Genomic DNA, 21558 nt, shown 5'->3' with positions numbered 1-21558 from the left:
AATTGACATAAGATTGACAAGACAGGAGTAACAACAATATATCACTATTCATTGGGAGTCAGAACTATTTCTGAGTCTGAGTGAGTATGAATATTCTTTGTTTATTGTCTGTGGCCTACTTACAGCTCATGGCTTTGTCTGCACACATTTTGATCTGCAGATACTCTCTTGGCATATGCAGTGGCAGCCAGCAGCAAAGAAAACTGGTGGAGCGAATGTGTAACACCGTGACAGGCACAGGTAAAAAAAAAAAAGCACTGCCCTTAGGCTCTGCGCCAAAGCTCTCAATCGTGGTCCATTTTAAACAGTGTTCATCACGGGCCATAATTGGGAGCTCTGGAGTCGAGGCTGAAGGTACTGCAAGTTTCTCAGAGTTCCTGTCAGTGAGTTAATTTAATTTAAATTGCAGAAATAAAGATTTACTTACCCGTCTCAGCACTCGTGGCTCCTCCGGCACAGGCAGCAAGCTCCAAAAGCCTCGTCCAAGTCACCGCTACCAATCCTGGTGCTGCTCTCATATTGCTCAGGCAGCATGACAGCAGCACCAGGATTGGCTGAAGTTTCCTGGTCCAATGCTCCTTCAGGCCCTGGAGGCCTGTGCATTATATCCACCCAGCTGTCTAAGACTGATTGGGTTGGCGTGTTTAAAGTGCACATGTCAGGCTGGCTGTCACAAGACAGCCGGCCAAGGTGACATGCACGCTTTAAACTGAAGTGCCCTGTGCCCACTGTTCGTTCCTGCTGCCGGCCTTGCCCTCTCACTCAGCTGTTTACCAGATTGAAAACTAAAACGGCAATACATTTGTTTTATTACCATTTTTATTTTTCATGATTCCCTCCATTTTCAGCGGCTGGGCCATGCTCATTTGCCCTCATGGAGGCACTGCCACTCGGCATATGTATGGTACATTGCATGCCAAAATATGCAACCCACAAGCAACAGTGGGATTATTATTTTGTGTTGAAGCTTCAAGAGAATTGTGCCTTTGCCTACCTGGCATTCCCACAAATCTTTTACTTATTACCCTCTACATATGGTAACAAATGAGGAGCCATAGTGTGGTTGAAGTCAGGTGATGATAACCTTTTATGGAGCAGGCAAAATGGCTACAGTGCGATATTCTGATCTTATATGTCAGGATAGGCTTATTGCCTCAGGTTTCTATTGTGCATGGTGATGCTGGTATGGTGAGTGCTGCATGTGTCACACTTGTAGGAACTTCAACACAATCCAAGGCTGAGGCCCGCCGGTCATCTGGAGGCATTTAGAAGTTGTCATTGGAGTTGTAGGGTTGTGCATATTATACGGAGGGGCCCAGTGGCAAAGATGGTGAGGGGGCTGATGTGAATGTCAACTTAAGGGTAGATACTTTCACTGACGAGAAACAGAAACATCTGTTCAATCTCTCCTGTGCCCTCAGTGAGAAGCTGACCCCCAGTCATGAAACATCAAGCTGAGATCCCATTTTCCCCAGGCACCTCACCCACTACCTCATATCTCCAGTTCTTGTATGCCAGAATTTACTGCAGATGTTAAAGAACCTGTGTACTGGAGCGATAGACATAATAAATGAGTGATCAGGAAGCTAGATTGAATAGTGGATCTGCTGGAGGACATCAAATTAGCCCTGGCTACCCAGCACAGCAGTGTTCCAGTTGGCTGTGTCGTACATACTAGTCACTTTGCCGCATTCCTTGTGTTCCACCAGCCCATAACGTCATTTCTGCTTGCCCCATCCCAGCCTGGGTTTTGTTAGCACTCATTGATGAGGTGTCTGGGCATCAAAGGCAAGGACAGTTCCAAAACCAAGATAAGGATGTTTGAGGATGTAGTAAAGTCAAGATGTAGCGGATGCACATTCCAGTGTGACAGAATTTACTTTTCTTTGTTTGTCCAAGGTTACCTCATCCCTTCCCAATTCAGGTGTTTCAGCTTTTGTATTTCGTTTGCTTCATGTTTATATTAAAACTTAAGTTGATAACCTTATAATAGTTGTGTTACCCACCTTTTTTAATTAAAGAACAAGATGGTGCTATTAAGAGTGTATTCTTTGAGGAAAGCAATCAAGTTTGACATTATATTACTTTCCATTCGTGCTCACTAAATGGAAGACAATTTTGTGGGGGATTGTTAATTGAGCACCTCCTATGAGAAATCATGTAATCACCTTCTCTCACCACTTCACCCTCTCTTTTTTTGTAAAAACACACTACCTATGTTTGAGTGGGCCACCAAGATGCTAAAATGGCCATAAGCATATTCACTTACACATGATTCCTGTTTCCAGGATACATATGCCTCACACACCGGTTGATTCTGCTGACCTGGACAGCACTTTATCCTAAGGCATAGTATTGCAGCACTGGATGTTGCTGAAGCTATACTAGTGCGATCCTGCCACTTCCCCCACCACTGACTGAGGTTGAGATTCCTTACATTTTATGAGACTGTGTACAACTGTGCTATACAGCACAGGTGGCCACGTGTGTTGGGGGAAAGGGTTATTCTTTTACAAGTGAGAGTGGGAGAATTAGCCGTGTCATCAGGGAAAGCAATGTCCAGTTATGTCCCTTGCCAGACAAACACACTTGGAATTAGTAGTTTTTGAGGATTTCCAGTTTTCTTCTTGTACTGAAATATCAGCAAATCATAACTTATTACAGGGAAGTCCAGACCTGGTATCTGTTGTGACTACTGACTTGGAGACATTTGGTGACCTTGATTGTGTTAGATGTAGAGAGCACAGTACAGTACTTTTAGTACCATTACATGTGGTGCTGTTTCAGTTCGACTGATTGAGGATAGGTATGTTAACGCGTCCCTTTATGACAATTTTACACACTCTGGGACTCGTTTTAGGCCGATGAATCTTTTGACCCTGATTGAAGACACCTTATGACGAGATAGCTAATCAACATGTCAATCAATACATCAATAATGTCATCAATATTTACTATAACAATGCAATTCACTTTGGTCAATGACATTAATAAAACTCAGAACCACTATGACATTTCAGTCATGAATAACCACACCAGTTTAGTAACATTTTGTGATGTTTATTCCCCATTGGTTACAATTCCAATAGCAAATTTATTAATCTCAGTAGCAAAAAGCTCATCAACATTGTTATGGTTTGGCAACTTGGATAAGACTTCATCAAAGCAAGAATCGCAATTAATAGAACATAACACGGCGTCAACATAAATTAACTTCAGCAGAGTATCATTAACGCATTATTCAACAAAGCATAGATTCAGTCCTTTGTCTATTTGCATCAGTTTAAAGAACCCCTCAACTAACTTCGAATTAGCATTGGCATGTTGGGCTTCATGCAAAACAATTTAGCAACATCAATTTGGAAAACATCTAGCTATGGTCTCTGTCAAAAGAAGCAGTTGGTACCTAGAAAGGAAAAGCAAACAGACAATTACAGTTTCATTGTCATATAGTTACCCTCCAAATTTGGGTCAGCACTCAGGTTCGGTCTTCGTCTTCAGGACATCAGTTGATTCGCCATCAGTCAGGAACTCAGCTAAGGCAGGAAGGGCAAAGGGGTACTTCGCTCATAAGGAGGTAAAGTATAAACGGGCAATCTAAGGACAAGGATGGTTCTAAGAACCAATCTATCAAGTCAACAAGCAAAGTGACAAAGTGTCTGGATCATAGCAAATCACATCAGCATCTCCCTAGCTAACTAACTCATTTCCTTGTGACATAGGTTTTTATCCCTTTTTTGTTGTACAGTCCCCTAAAATCTAATTGGACAAGGGGTTGCACCCCACTATCTTTAAACAATTAACTTTACATTAACTCATCGAATTTGTCACCCCATAACAGTTCTCACGTATTTTATTGGTCCTTATGATTGACGTCTTCAGGGGGTAGAATGTCAGGTATGATTTCATCCTCTCGTGGTTTTTTGCACATCTTCAGTCAGTAGCTCCATTGTCTGTACCGGTCTAGGCGACCTTGTGGCAGGTACAAGTCTACACTGTTGCATTCAGCTAGAAATGTTTCTACAAGCACGTTGAATTTCATGGGAACGGATCTACTACAATTACATTCAGCTTCTAGTTTGGAAAAACAAGAGTTCATGTCCTTCAGGGAGTCAGCACCCTGCACATTAGAAAAAAACACATTTAATATGAGAGCCAGGCAGCTAGGCCTCGACTCATGCTAACTAAGGCCTAATGATTTATTAGCAGTACTTTAGTAACTTAACCCTTAATAATTAGTATAAAACCATCTTTTAATGTAATATTCATCAACATTAGTCATTTTCATTAGTCCCCGTATTCATTGGCGGCCACTCCCCGTGGGCACATTTTCAAGGACGCGTTTAGCAAAATACATGAATACATTTTCTATGCGGCATTATTATACATTAGTTCATATACATTTCATGTTAATATAGATTATATAAGCTACGCTCTCTCAGGTATTATTTCCATAGCAGTAAAGAGATGTGTCCATTATTTACTCAAGGTTTGTGGAGTTACTGCCCTAGACAGGCAGCATGGCCACACAAGTGACAACATCTACACCGCAGTGAACAGATATAAGATTGTATCAGCATGTTTCTAAATGTATTGTGACGTGCTATTGTTTGTTGCGTGTAAAATGATTTCCTTGTGTGGTGTGCTGCATCATACCTCTAGGTTAGCAGAGCAGCTACTGGTTGCTCCGCACACTCGCCCAGATGCATTTCCAGGGCCTGCACCAGTAGAGCCATGTTGCTTGTGGTGTGGGAGTGGGCTCAGACTGCCTGTTTATACTTTTGTATTACTCTAGTGCCAGTGTGGAGTATTGTCTGCCATTTTCCACCGCTGGATACAGAGAACAGACAATATGATTTGCCTATCTGTCGTCCGATAAATGCCCCTCTCTCACCGAACACTGGAGTTCATGTGTGAAGGACCCACAAAATCCAATATGGCAGTTAAGTCGTCGCTGGTTCATCCTCCAAAAAGGAAGCACAATAAGTGATGGTGGAGAATTGGACAATCGTTGAATCCAGGCAAATTGTCCATGGCTACTAACTTTAAGTGACCCCCTAAATTCCAGACTTTGGCATCGCATCGGAACAACATTTGTAATCCTGTCCTCCCAATTTGACCGAATAGATTAAACCTCCCCAAATCAGCTTTGTCCTTGGTGCTTCAGTTTCCTCGTTTTATTCAGAGCATTGTTCGCCACGTCTGTTCATTGAGTAAGCAATGTGAAGAAATTAATTAATAATGAACAGTTATTTAGATATACAGGAAACATAAGACCAAACGTATAGAATGCAGTTATCTTACTGAACTGATGATCATGGTGCCTGTAGTGTGTTTACTTGACGGATTTAGTCATTGTTATGACAGTAACAAGAACACTAGGAGAATGACTGGAGATTCGGGTTTACACACTTGAATTTGCTTACTTTTCACTTATAAGCTTTGTTTTCATTTTGAATGGCACATTCAATTAAGGAATTCCAAGTGGTTCATGATTGGGGAAGAATTTGTGTGTGTTGTTTCTCCTCAAGTGAAAGATAAAATAAAATTATAGACATTGTATTTTTAACGTTTATGTATTAATTTTTCCATTAACAATGTTTCAGTTATTTTTAGATGATAGACTACCTTGGTGACAGTTTTAGCACACTGCAATGACTTTAAACACCCTTCTGCTAATTTCATCCTTCATGTTTCCAGTAAAGTGCAGGCTCCATCTCCTTGCAACTATGTAGAAGACCATGTATGAGATGATCCTACAGTCCTATAGAGTTCCAAAATCCAGGAAACAAGATCACAAGTCATTCCTGTAGAAAGGGTTACAAAATAGAACAGATAATCCCACGGCCCTATAGTTACAAAAGACCACAGGTCAATCTGGTAGAAAAGGTTAAAAAACAGGGATGTACATGAACATCAAATGGAAATGGAAATTTTACAGATAAAGGACTGCCCTGGAATTCTTGGCATTATGAGGTTCATCTCTTTTAAAATGGAGCGTGCCCTTTGCAAACTATGGGCATTGTTGACATAGTTGTGCCTGTCACTGACATATCGAGCGACGTCCCAGAAATATTATGGCTATTCCAAAAGATGGTAATATATCGGTATGTAAGGCAGAATGTGTAAAAGGGAGTACTTGAAAATACCAAGACTATGGGGTAATTGTAACATTTACTCAAAATTAAAAGTCTGGGTTTGAAAGCAAAATGTGCTTTCAGAAACTGGCGTCCATGTTTGTGGACACAACAATTGCATTTACATTTCAAACTTGTATAATTCATACTGAGTCTGGGAATTATATTGTTGATGTTGCTTGGTTGGTGCCAAATGTCAATTGGTATTATCGTTGATATATATTATAAAACACCAAATCGAAAGATACCTAGCACTCAAAGAAAAGTCCACAAATCAAAGTAAAGTCCTCTAATATAAACGTCTGTGGAGAGCACGTAATTTTCAGCTCATTTATTGGCATGCAGAAGCATGTTCACAAAACATTTGTGATATTAACAGCCAACATGTGTTTCATCAACCTTGTGACTTTTTCAATGCTAATGGTTTCAACAACTGGTCTCAGTATACTCCCTACTGCAAGATCTGCTGCTGGATTCAGGAACACTTACTATGTGACCGGAGGAGCACCATGGACATCTGCCGCCTTTGCCACAGCATAGAGATTTCTGCTCAATGCCAGGCTACATACATGTGCTTGGATGCTCTGCAATGTCATTCCAGTGAGGGTGGGTAAGACTGAATATCAGGCCACTTGGCCTCAGTAAATCTTGCTCTGACTTACAGCTATGGAGTGAGAACATTTTGACCTTCATCAAGCCATTGTGGAACTTCTACTAATGAACACACTAGCGGGGCCTAGCTTGGATTCACTTCACATAACTGGGGAATAACAACAGACCTTAGATGGGGGAGGTGGGACCTGGGAAGCTGACCCAGAGAACGCTAGTGAACCTCTCTTGAGAAAACTGTGTGTATTATTTGTACTTATTTTTAGTGTGCCTTATCATACCTTGTGTAATACATTTTATTTTATATAAAAGCAAGTAATTTACTGGGCAATCGCTTTTGGGATTGACAGATGTATATTTAGTTATGAGCCTGTGTTGACACTACACCTACCTCCTTCCTCGGTTTGTCACATTAGCCAATTGAAAGATTGCTGTCTTACACCACAACCTAATTGTGGATCACTATTATTTTCATGAATACTGTATTTTGTGTTATGCTAACATTTAACCATGTAGTTTAATGGTAGAATACCCCACTATTCTGAATGCTCAAATTTAATGAAACTCCAGAACCCATAAAATTTAACTGTTCAATCCTTGTAACTTAAGGCAAAAATGACAAAAAACTAGACGATTCTAATTCACAAAAAAGGGCCCCCTTGGTCCCTTACACAATACATTTCTATCAGGTTCTTCACTTCCACTTCTCACACACCCTAACACTATTACTGTGTTACCCTACCTCTCACCTAATATATGTAATCCTTTTACAAAAATATCAAACCAAGCGCCACTATAGATCAGCTCATATCACTTATTATTCTTAGTCAGACTTTAAATATAGACTCACTCACCATACTACATTAACTATAACTCATACCTTCTCAATGCACTGGTTATATTCCTGCGTATGACATCACTTATTTAATTTTATTCAACTTTCATAACAACACTTATGACATCTAAATGATTTTTCAGAACACAGTGCATGGTAGAGCTGCAAGTTATAGTTAATGTAGTTTTCCGAGTGAAGTTTGAACTCTATGTATGGAGGTGCGCAACCAAGTTATTTGAAGGTAGTGTGTCAAGTTAAAATCTAAGTTATAAGTAACACTGTGTACGCAGGGGCGCAGCTTATAATAATTGGAAGGTGGTGTGTAAATTCTAAATTTAAGTTATAACTGCAACTGTAGAATTTCTAATGCTTGTGTAGTTTAAGTATGGTTTGTATGGAAAGAAAAAAGGCTTCTACAACTGTAGGAAGTGTAAGCGTGTGTGTGTGTTTAGCAACAACCGGAAGACATGTACATTACCCACAGGTAGAACTGTTAAGATACAGAAGTTCATTAATTCGAACAGTGATTTTGTCTTTTATGTCCTGGTCTGCCCCTATGGACTTCAATATGTGGGGAGTACCATCTTTCCCGTGAAGAAGAGAATCTTTGACCTTTTACATGCGACAAAAAACACAAGACCCAAGTTACCCTGTGGCATGACATTCTCGGTTATTCCATACCTCCAAAACTGATATGGTTTCCTTTTTAGGGTTTGACAGGGTGGTTGGAAATGCGAGAAGAGGAGACAAGGAACGCACAGTGCGAAGACTGGAATCTGCGTATATCATCAGGCTTAAGAACAAACATTCTTAGGGTCTCAACTAAGATGAGGAACTTTATGCACACATTGGCTAAGAAACATTCATGTCTTATGACATTCTTTTTAAGAATGGTGTCATGGTCTCATGAAAATTGACTTGAAAGCTTAAATGCTATGTTGATACCTGAATTTGGGACTGCTTTTTCATGTCCACGAATGAGAGATGGAGTGTTTAATTAATATTTTGGTTGAACAGATTGGGAGTTTAGCACTGTCAGATGCCACAATATGTTTTTGCTGTTATTGAGGATCACCATTTGCATATGAAAAATCTTTCTGTGGATTGCCATTTCATGAAAGTATTTGTGTGTTTTGTTGTGTCTCCTTTTCCTTGTTTTGTTTTTCCTCTTTTTTGGATTGGTCAGCAATTGATCTGGGTATCACACTGTTTTTTTAATTTACCCTCTTGGGTGTTACATCAAGTATATTTGCTTAAGCAGGCATGTCCCATCCACTTGCTTGTTTCTGGTCCAGGGAGGACCTGGCCTGGCAGTTCAGGCTGGACTGTTCCCATGGGGAATAGGGTCATGACTGATGTGCATATGGCTGGGTCCAAACTGGGGTGGGATGGATGAAACCCAGATTTGTGATTGGGGGTGAGTGGTTGAAAAGTTTTAGCACTCCGTCGATCATCCTTTTGTGTCCACTTGGCAGGGGCACGGTGGATTTACGATGTATATAGGGAAACAAGGCATTTGACCACAAACATTGCCTATTTTTTCAGGGTACTTCTCGAAAGATATGTTATCTGCTACATAGAATGTTATTTGTCGTTTCTGCAAAATATTTCATCGTGCCATGTATGATCAATAATCAATATTTTTTGTGTTACTGATTACTTAGATTGTTGTAACTTTTTGATGATTTGATTAGTGTTTCATATTACCGTACCTGCTGGCAATTAATACTCTGGCAATTAATACTTTGAGAACGGAAAGGAAAAACAACTTTACAATCATGATGAGCATGTAGTCTGTTTTTTATGTCTATGGTAAGTTAATGTTTTTAAAGGTGATTGGGCTTTCTTTCACTATTACATTTTGGTTTTGACAAAGACAATCTGATCGAAATGCGTCAACTTATGAAATAAACTTTGCAATAAATCATATTTGAGAGTGCAAGTTTATTGTGTTTATCGAGGCACAACATTGCTTTTTGGATATATATATATCTATGAATGAATATATTATCTGACAAAAACAAAGGTTACAGGGATGTTATGGCTAGGCTCACAATTTAAATGTACAAAACTATAGAAATTCAGCTGTTAGAGTTATATCAAGTAACTATAACTTGTGCCCCAAGGTAATATAACTCGTACCCCCTCTATGCACTGTTTTTTCGTCAACTATTTTACTGAAGTTGATACTGCAATTGATATTATAAATGATGTTATCAAAGTTGTCATAAGTGCCGTAATTTGTGGGGTAATTAGCAGTGTATGGTGATGGCGCGCGTTATAGATCCCTTAGGGCACGAGTGATAGTTACTTGAGATAACTCTAACTATAACTGGTGAATTTCTATGGCTTGATACATTTAAAATGTGAGACTAACTATAACATCCCTGAATGGAGTGAATTTGTATGTTTTTTTTCAATTCTACTTCCTAACTATAGCTTTCCTGCACAGTCCCTGAGCCAACCCCTATAACATTCCAACCCTGCATGACTCCCCTCCTCAGGCAAATAATGGCCCCAGGGACCCCATCTCTCTGGGCTAGCGTAAATATTTAATTATTTGGGGGGGCTGCGTGGCTCCCCTCCCCAGGCTGATCTCACTCTGGGGAATCGATCCCTGGAGCCCAGTCTAAACATTTAATTTTTTGGGGGCTTGGGGGTCACGCCCTAGGCTGATCTTGGCCCCAGAGACCCCATCCTCCAGGGCCTGGCTTAATTATGTTTGTTTGGGGGGAGGGGACCCACATAGCCCCCCCTGGCAGATCTCCACCCCAGGGATTCTTTCAGTGGATCAATAATTTTACTGGACATGTTCCAGTGATATTATCAATTATATTATGAAAGATGTCATGAGTGCTGTAAATTGTGGCATAATTAGCAGTGCAATAGCGAGGGTGCAAGTTATAATTACCTTAGGGAGTGAGCTATAGTTACTTGAAATAACTTTAACAGCTGAACTTCTGTGGTTTTGTCCATTTAAAATGTGAGCCTAACTATGATGTCCCTATAAAATTTGTTTTTTAATTGAATTTCTATGTTTTCCTAACTATGATGTCCCTGCAGCCTTTGTTTTTTTCAGTGATTTTCTACATTTCCATACGTTAATCCAACAACAACTGTGCACAGCCTTTGGCTATGCTCAGTGGGGTTTGGCCTGAGGCCAGACCATGCAGCGAACTCTATAACCACCCAACCCTGCGCTGCGCATAGCCTTTGGCCAAGCACAGCAGTAGTTGACAGCAGGTCTGCTTTTTAGCCCTGGGGAACACATCTACCCAGGGCCTGGCCTAATTATTAACTATTTTTGGTAAGATGGGGGCCACATGGCCCCCCTCCCCAGGGCTGATCTCGGTCCCTGGGACCTCCTTTCCCAGGGCCCACCTAATTATTATTAGTTTGAGGGATAAGGACCTCGTGGCCCCCCTCTCAAGGGCTGATCTTGGCCGTGGGGACCCTATCCCGCAGGGTCTGACCTAATTATTTTTTGGGGGGAGGAGGGCTGCATGGACCCCCTCCTCAGGGCCAATCTCAGCATCAGGTATCCCATCCCCTGCTGCCTGGCCATGTGACCTGGTCACAATGTTGGGGACCACGAGGGGAACCAGAAGGCCTCTGCGGTCCCAGCCAGCTTCCTAACTCCTATGGGATCTGGCATTGCTGTCACAGAGAGGCAGCTCCCCTACTGTGAGAGCAGTTTCCTCTGTTTTCCTGCCTGCATCTAGAAGACAGGAAAACATAGGAAACCTCCGCACTGAGTAAGTGAGAGCTGTTTGGCAGCTCTCGCTTACTCAGACCAGAGTGTTTGCTCTGACTTGGTGGGAGCTGTCGAAGCTCCCGCCAAGTCAGAGCAAACAGCTCTGTCCTGGGGGTAGGAACCCTGGGACAAAGCAGAAGCCAGGCCTGGGGGGTGGTGGCCCCTAGGGCCATCAGTTGCTCCTCAAGGGGGGCCGCGTGGCCTCCCTCCAATGTTAATTAGCCCCAGATTGTTGGTGGTCACATGGGCCCAGCGGTCTGCAACAGACCCCTACGTCTTTTTAAATTAGCCCCCTTACATTTCTTAAGTTAAAGCCCCGGGGAAGTGGGAATCCCGGGGCTGCATGGGGGCCAGGTAGCCGCAGCATTTCATCAGGTTAAAGACCTGGGGAAGTGGCAGTTCCTGGGGCTGCGCGGGGGGCATGGCATCCCCCTACGTGTCATTAGTTTACAGCCCAAAGGAGGTGGTGGTTCCTGGGGCTGCAGTAGGGCTGGGCAGCCCCTCTGCATTTAATTTGTTAAAGCCCTGGAGAGGTGGCGGTCCCTGGGGCTGCAGGGACTGGGACCCCCACTGCATTAACTTTAAAATATTTGCCCCGAGTAGGTGGCAGTCCCCGGGAATGCAGATTGTTTATGTAACAATAAACATAAACAATAATTCCTTTCAACGTAGACACCCTTGACCTATGATGCAAGGATGCGTGCGTTGGTGATAGCAGCTAAATGTAGGGCCAGCGCTAGGGAAATAAACGGGTGCAACGTATTTGTGTAAATAGGGCGCACCTCTGCATTTCAGAAGTGAGGCAGTGTGGCGCTGCCAATTTAGTGTAGCACTGCGCTGCACCACTTCTGTGTAAATATGCCCCTAAGTGTGGTTTTGGTTTACCTAGGCCTGTAATCTCTAAAGGAAAAGTGAACAGTATTATGTCTGCAGTCAGAAACTCTGTTACTGTTGTGTAGCCATTTTATTTATAGCTTAATTTACGTTATGTTAGCAACCTAGGCCTGCCGCTGAGCACTTTACCCTAGACATATTTTATTCAGCTTTGTTTGATTATTTTAACAATAGCCACATTTGCGGTCTTGTTTTATTTTCTCTATCTAGCTGTTCTTTTCCTAGGCCAGCACTGAGGTCTTAAACAAGACATTTCTTTCACTCTGTGCTTTTCTCAAGGCTGAAGTAAGATAGGTTGTCCGCAAACGTGGTAAAGCTTTGTCTCTTGTGTTCATAGAAACATGCACACTCTTACATGGGGATCCTTTCTTGGAACATCAGCTGTTTGACCCATTTACGTTAGAGGGAGATTCCAGCCAGATGACCACGACTGTATGCTGATTGCTTAGTGCTCTGCTGCAGCTGCTTATGTAGACTACAGGCTCATGTATGAGGGATGATTTCTTCCCAGGGAACCTGAAGGGCAGAATTAGAGCTTAACATGCTGTGCTCTAATATAGCCTACGTAGGAGCTATTTTTAACGATTCTAGTGAAATTATGGTAGCGTTATTTTTATGTTTTACTCTCCTTGTCACAATTTTAATCCTCTCATGCTTCATCGTCCTAGTTATTGCAGTGCACGCTTTATTATCTAAGATTCAATAAAACCTTATTGAACTCTATTCTGCCTCTGATTGTCCTTGTATATGTGAGACTAATGTAACAGAGAAGAGGACAAAATCTAAGTGACCACGATTTCCCTGAGGAGTCAATTGTGTCATGCGCTCGGTTGCCCAATCATCCCTACTCTTGGGTGGAGATGAGGCACTGCTAGTTAGCTGGAGCAAAACACGGATTAGGCCGACAGGTGTCACCTGTAGTGGGTTCAGTCTCAGTCCCCCACAATGCAGGTGATTCTGCTGCTCAAAACCAGTAGTCTCATTAGGATAATGAGAGCCTACGTGACACGGCGCCGCCAACATTTGGTCAGGCTCTAATTTTTGGGTCCTCCTGAGTATCTCTGTCTCACTACATACAAAGACACCTCAGTACTACATATGGAGACATCTGTGGTATTGAGGATGTTCCTCCTCAGCTAAATAGGGAGTACCTAACTAACGCTGTAGGTTGTTCAAGCTTGAACTCTAGAAGGATAATCCCCATTTGGTGTGCTTATCTCTGAACAAAACTCACCATTCGTTTATGGCGAACCGGCAACAGGTAGCAATTGCAGTTAATATGCGACCACCCCTTACTGCACAATTGTTGGTACATGGTCTAACGACCTGGGGGGGGGGGGGTTAAGTCACATTTGTTGTCGAGGCTCATCCAGCCTATAGAACAGACATTTTTTATTCTTGGGTCACATTTCCAGCAGCTGATGGAAACACAAATACATTTCATCACTATACACCTGCAAACACACCTGCACAATACAGAGCATAGGCATATCTAGAAATACCTCTATCTTATCAAGAACATAGTAATTGGCTTGATGGTGCCCCACCCCTTACAAATCTACATGTTAGGTTAGGTCCTCTAGGTAATGATGGTCCTACCTGGCGTTTATTGGCCACATATGCACCTCACCCTGCTGCACCGAACTTAACAGTAGCTGAAGTCTGTTCCTTATATGCTGATCTTATAGCAATATACAGACGATTAGTACAGTTTGTAATGCAAACCTTAAATACAAACGCAGCACATGCTGCTCTAGCGCAACCACATGCAGTAACGCCAGGAATTAATCCTGTGACTGTACATTCGATCATGGGTAAAGTACCCGCCAAACAAGAAGAGATTCCGTTTTGGTTAGCTCAAAAAATAAATGCACTGGAAGCAGTATTTCCCCATACGGGACCTCAGGATAAGCATAGAATATTAACTATCTGCTTGCCATTTAGGATGGTTCCCACAGTAGATAACTGCAATACTTGGGGCACGGTATTTGCCACGCACTATACTATCGCACATGGTACATCGACAATTGCCAATTTCCCGGAAGTGTTAAAACAAATTCAAGATGAACACGGGGCTGCCCTGGCCCTGGACTTGGGGATACAACTAATGGGCAGTTTTTCCACAGTATCCTCAATTATATTAAGTAACCTTAAAGGTGGAAGCAGTTGCACTAGCAGCGTGCATGCGGCTCCGGGATGTTCCTCCACAGGATTAAGAACGTCAGCTGCCAAAGATTATCGCGGAGACCTACTCTAGTATTGATCGAGATAGTCTGGGGCCAAACCTACAAAGCCACAGTTTCAGGGTAAATCTATTAAAGATTCTACCAAGCAAGCTCCTGAGGGTTATAAGAAACAGTGGGATAAAAAACAATAAACACCTAAAAAAGAAAGGGGAGAATCTTGGCATATGGAGACCCCACAGAATAGATATAATCTCAGACATAGAGATAATATTAAAACGCCTGACAGATATCAATATACTGATACACGCCAATCTCCGCTCTTTCAAGACTCACTGGAAAAATGCAGTGAGAGAGGTGGGTGGTCAGAGCGAAGAACTAACTATGTTAGCCCGAGACAGGAATTACAACGCTCTACAGAAGTTTCTGTTAAAAAAAAGAGAAACTTCCCCAAGAGAAACCCCAATTTAAAAAGAAAAAAGTGACAGCAGTTGCAGTTCGTCATGCCACTCAAGAATAGGGGGTCTATTGAACAACAAGAAGTGGGTATTAGCACCATTAGACAGCGCGGCAGAGGTCACAATAGTTCGCCGGAATCTTCAAGAGCTTCTGGAGGTAAAAGCAACTGATGACTTCTTACAAGTTGAAACTGCGGACATGCGTGTCTCCACGCCTAATAGGGTGTACAAAGTAAAGTTACAGTTAGAAGGAGGCATTGAACGCACAATCGACGCAATCTTTTGGGACCGTGTCGTAAATATATATGATATTCTACTGGCCGAAAGGGACTGGCCACCTGAATTTGTCCATACTTGCCCGTATGGGGAAGTTTTATCAAACCTTCTTTCTCACCCCCTGTTCCCGATGAGCTCGCAGGTACCCACATTATATCGTAACCACGTAGGGTGGGATAAAGATTCCCCCTATCATGAATTCCAATAAAAAGTCAACCTCAACCCCAATATCCAAGAAAACATGATGCTAAAGCACCCGTGAGGGAAATCCTCACACAACTATAGTACCAGAGCATAATCGAACCCTGTGTTTCACCAATGAATAATCCTTTATTCTTAGTAGCCAAACCGGACCATTCGTACAGAATAGTCTTAGACTACAGACATTTAAACAGTCATACACGCACATATGCTATACAAAACTCTCACAGCACAGCACTCATGAACAACACAGTGCGCAAAAAATACAAAACAACACTGGATATTTCCAATGATTTCTTCTGCCAAAATATAGCGCCTGAGAGTAGAGACCTAACAGGTTTCAGCACACAAGGCTCCCAGAAAAAAATCTGTTGTTTGCCCCAGAGGTACAAGAACAGTCCAGGACTGTTCGCGGCTCATGTGACTTCAATATTGCACGACATTGACCGTGAAGCATTGTCCTATGTAGATGATATCTATCTCACGGATGACGAATTACTGAAACATCTAAGACGGGTAGCCCGCATTGTTGTAGGATTTGCCAAATTCGGCTATAAATTCAATAAAAAAAAAATAGCCTTCCATAGTATCCTGATTCTGGGATACGAATTATCAAGTGAAGGAAGAAGCCTAGCGCCACATTTCTTAGACAAATGTATGCAGTTACAACCTCCACAAACCATTAAAAAACTCCAATCACTATTGGGTTTCCTAAATTTTGGCAGAACTTACATTCCAGATTACGCATCATGCATAAAACCCTCATATGACTTAATACGTCCTGACTTTTCCAGTAAACTTTGGACAGTCAAACACACACGCATTCTCAGAGCTTTGCAAACAGACATGCTTGCAGCACAACACCTACACACAAGGGACAATAAAAACATCTGGTCATCAGAGTAATTGCTGGTGCCATTGGTTTCCCCTATGTAACTTTCAATGAGGGTGAGACAGTCCCGACTGCATACAAATCACATTTGTACTCTACAGCAGAACAATGCTTTCCTCCCACTGAGAAGATTCTCACTGCTGTTCAGATGGCCGTCATTAAAGAAAGATCACTGGCCCAGGGGAAATGCATTATTGTTGTATCTCCAATTCCAGCCCTTGAGGATGTTACCAAAGCCAGCGTTCCAAATGCTAAAGCATTAAACCACGTTGGGTTCAATGTGCAACTTCTTTGATAGCCACTGATGTTGACTATGGCCCTCATTCAAGCGGGAACTGCCAGAAGACCGTACCGCGGTCAAAAGACCGCAGCGGTCATTCTGAGTTTCCCGCTGGGCTGGCCGGCGACCGCCAGAAGGCCGCCCGCCCGCCCAGCGGGAAACCCCCTTCCACGAGAATTCTGCCTCCGAATGGAGCCGGCGGAGTCGAAGGGGTGCGACGGGTGCAGTTGCACCCGTCGCGATTTTCAGTGTCTGCCACGTAGACACTGAAAATCTATGTGGGGCCCTGTTAGGGGGCCCCTGCAGTGCCCATGCACTGGGGCCCCACGACACCCGTTCCCGCCAGCCAGGTTCTGGCGGTGAAAACCGCCAGAACCAGGCTGGCGGGAAGGGGGTCGGAATCCCCGTGGAGGATTCCCTGGGGCAGCGGGAAGCCGGCGGGAAACCGACGGCTTCCCTTTTCTGACCGCGGCTTTACCGCCGCAGTCAGAATGCCCCCAGAAGCACCGCCAGCCTGTTGGCGGTGCTTCCTCCGTCACCTACCCTGGCGGTCATAGACCGCCAGGGTAGGAATGACCCCCTATATCTTCTACCCAAAAATATAAACTCAAGAATTTTTGCAATATGTGCTAGAATACCCAGTTCCAGCAAATACATTGCTTATTGATCAATATCAAAGAGTCATGTACACCGATGGCTCAGCACAACCTGCAATAGGCACAAAGCATCAATACTTCACTGCTTGCGCAGTTATAAGTGGCTACAAGGAGGGTAATCAATTTTGTCCACAACATACATTCACGCAAACCCTAACTGATTACACAGCATAACTAGCAGAGCTAACGACTCTGGTGTTGGCACTGCAACTTACTGATCCTGCACAGCTAACACTGACTGTCTGTGATTCGTACTATTGTGTCCAGTCCTTCAATGAATATCTGCGCTACTGGTGCCAGAATTGGTTCAGAGATTCTAAAGGCAACACCATCAAACACAGGCATCTGTGGGGGAAGTAGGGGATCTGAAGGAAATGCTAACAAACGTCCATGTTGTAAATACACTTGGACAACAGGGCTTTGGAATATACATTGCTGGAAATACACTGGCTGATGAAGCAGCCAAATCAGCAGTAGCCACGGCTGCTGTTGCTGCAGTAACTCTTTCTGGCAAGAAACCGGACGATGACACATGGGTTGCCGTGAAAGCCACAGCTGAAGGCACACCTTTTCCGAAAGCATTTCTTGCTAAATATTTCTACCAAATGGGAGGCTTCCTTGCCACAGAAGCAAAAATACCAGGCATGGGAGTTCGAGTAATTCCCAATAAAGACCTAAGACCAGAGTTGATTAAAGCAGGGCATGAGGGGGTTGCTTCTGCCCATGCTGGTGTGGCAGCTACAATATCATTACTGCAAGCATGTTATTGGTGACCAGGTCTATAAAAACAGACCAAGTAGTATGTCCTTTGTTGTGACATTTGTCAACAAATTAAGGGCTCCACCGTCAAACGCCCACTGCTAATTTCCAACAAACCATTACAATGTGTGTACTTGGACCATTGTGGTCCCCTAACACCGGACAGTGCATACAAATACATTTTAGTCGCTGTTGACTCTTGCTTTAGATTTCTATGGGTGTGACCACAACGCTCGGCTGACATTCAGACTGTTATTAAAGATTTGCAAGTCTTTATCGGCACATATGCTGTTGTGGCTTTCCACTCGGATCATGGCCCTGCTTTTGCCTCAAGGGCATTCAGGGACACCATGATTTTGTTAGGGCTCCAACTCCATTACTTGTCTCCATTTCATCCCAAGGGAAATAGTGTTGTGGAGCGACTAAACTGTGATTTAAAGCAATCCTTAACAGCCAAAGTGCTAGGTACCAGTCGTAGTTGGCTTAATCACCTGTATGGTCTCCAGAGAGCACTTAACAATCTGCCTAGAAGGTCCCTGGGGGGTGTACTTCATACGAGTGCCTGTTTGGAACTTGAATGTATGTTCCAGATCTTGATGGTCCTGGCGTGGAGGCAGCAGGAACACCTTTTGACATAAATGAATGTGTCACTTTCTTGCAGGAATTACAACAGTACTGTGACGACAATGCTTCTGCCAGTGCTGCCTCCACAGGAATTTAGGATGTACGGGCTGGATTCCAAAGGTTGGTGATCTAGTAGGTGGAAAAGTTGCTGTGAATAAAGAGTTTGGTCCTTCTTATCATGCTCCAGTCCCAGACCTGGGAATACACGGTATCAAAACTGTCATTCTACCACCATTGCCTGGCACGAAAGAAAACCGCTTTGTCTCAATCGACAATGTCAAGTTACACCACGTGGCTGCTCCTGCGCAGCAGACCAAGAGGAACGGCCAGTAGTTCCCGAATCCCTCTCACTACTGGCTAAGATGTCCCTCTACAAGTTTTGAGCAGCAACTCTCCAAGCTGGCACATCTCGAAGCTTGGGGAGGGTGGAAAATGATCTTGCATTAGTTCCACTAACACTTGTTACAACAAACAATATGGAAATTACTGATCAATTTGACACAACTTCTACACAGACTGATGGCGCATTTCCTGTGAACCACCGCTGGAGACCCCTACCAATTCTCCTACCTCAAATACAGCTCCAGCTTTTGCACGAACTGCTTCTGGATAATTTCCGACTTCAACTACACTTTCTCTGACTTTCTACATCTGAACTGCCAAAAACACGTAAACTGATAAACTGGCTTAAAACAAATTACTTTATTTTCCCATGGAAATATCTTTAGCTTTCCTTGACTATATTAGCTTTCCTCCTTTGGATTGGCTTTCTCATAACATTCTTTCTATTAATACATGGTCATTACCTTCCTGAAAGATCAACAGTTGAATTGGTGGATGAGGTCCTAAAACTCAATTCTCACGAGGTCCGCAGAGACTCATCTTTCGTGAACATATCCGCTATATCAATTCCTGATGGGATTGTTTGGGATAAAGTCACATTTGATATATACCGCCCCACGGAGGTCATTCAAATACCACATGTGTTTAAACTTTCAATGAACGATGTAATAATACCCGGAGTTGTTTCTGATGACTGGGATGTGAAAACAGTTGATTCTATGATGACTGAATTGCAGTATCTTACTGTATTTGAAAGTGAGGATCCAAAGAGAATTATGGTGACATGTTTTGCTATAATTATTACGGACACCACTTCATTCATAGAGCAAGTACCCTAAAAACTATTTTTAATTACACACAATGGGAACATTGTCCAACTCAACCACAAGGGAGTTCTAAAACATATTCTGAAAAATGTGCATATTTTTCTGGGCACAATTTTAAAAATGCTGAGTCATAATATTTCAAATTGCCATTGATGGAAAATGTACATATCTTGTTGACAGATACAAAATGCATTTATTAGGATTCCTTTGTTTCCCGGTTGGCTATTGAAGGCTATGAATATTGTCTGAAGTCCATTGAAGTGTGTGGGGAACAAAAAATTGGCAAATAAGGGGAAAGGAAGCTTTATTTAGAGAATGCCTGATACCTAAATCATAGATCAGCTTGATGAATGGGTCCAGAATGGCACATTTAGGCCCTCATTACCACATTGGTGGTAAAAGACGCTTACTGCCGTGCAGAAGACCGCCAATACACCGCAGCAGAATTCCGCCACAGCTATTATGACCCACATCTCGGAATCCGCCGAAATTCAGTCACCCACACAAGTCCACCACACCAAAGGTCAGTGTTAAACTGGCGAAAACAAAACCTCCACCTCCACACCAACAGAAACACGCCCATGCTATTACGACCCACGAATCCACGCGGCGGTCTTTCAACCGCGGTATTCCATTGGAGGTACACACCGCCGCGCTCAAAATACACACACATCTCCAAAACACCGCCACATTGGACAATTCCAAATACACACACCTGATACACATACAAACAACACTCCCACACACCCAACACAATATAAAACACACACCCACATCACCCAAAAACCCCTATGACCAAAAATTAGTCACAAAAGCAACAGAGAGATAGCACAGAATAGACAATCCCACCACACAGAGGCACACAACACCATCACCCACACAACATCCACGCACAAAACACCACACACCACTACACATCACCACACGCATCAACACTCACACCGCCCCACACATCACACACACCACCCCATGTCACGCCAAAGACACCCCTGCTTTTCCGAGGAGGAGCTCCGGGTCATGGTGGAGGAAATCCTACGGGTAGAGCCACAGCTATTTGGCTCACAGGTGCAGCACACATCCATAGCCAGGAAGATGGAGCTATGGCGCAGAATAGTCGACAGGGTCAACGCTGTGGGACAGCATCCAAGAAATCGGGAGGACATCAGGAAGAGGTGAAACGACCTACGGGGGAAGGTGCGTTCAGCGGTCTCTAGGCACAACATCGCGATTCAGCGGACTGGCGGCGGACCCCCACCTCCTCCCCCACAATTAACAACATGGGAGGAGCAAGTCTTGACCAGCATGCATCCTGAGGGCCTCGGAGGAGTCGGTGGAGGAATGGACACTGGTAAGTCAAATCTTAACTATAAGATCCCCCACCCTACCTGCATGCTATCACACACCCCCACCCTCACCCCCTCCCCTATCAGTCCAGCTCCTCACTAATGTACTCATAACACAAACCACACATCCCAACACCAAGCCCTGCATGACACAACTAAGCATGGTCACCCATCACTAAAGCATGCTCACTGCACATACCCATAACAACCCCCTAACCATCATGACACAAGCCGCCACACACGAATGCTTGCACTGGGGTACACGCACACCCACCCATTGCACACCATGACACACACACATGCAATAATCATACTCTTATGCCCCTGCAGGATCACGAAGGACCGTCACCACACCGGAGGGTCCAGACATCTCCACTCCACCCACAGAAGAGGCCCACAGTGACGACAGCAGCTCTGCCCTACTGGATCCAGATGACCAGCCTGGACCATCGTGGGCCTCGGGACAGTCGGTTCCCCTTGCACAGGCA

Source organism: Pleurodeles waltl, chromosome 5 (assembly GCF_031143425.1).
Source record: "Pleurodeles waltl isolate 20211129_DDA chromosome 5, aPleWal1.hap1.20221129, whole genome shotgun sequence".
Classification (NCBI taxonomy): Eukaryota; Metazoa; Chordata; class Amphibia; order Caudata; family Salamandridae; genus Pleurodeles; species Pleurodeles waltl.
This window is presented reverse-complemented; position numbering follows the sequence as displayed.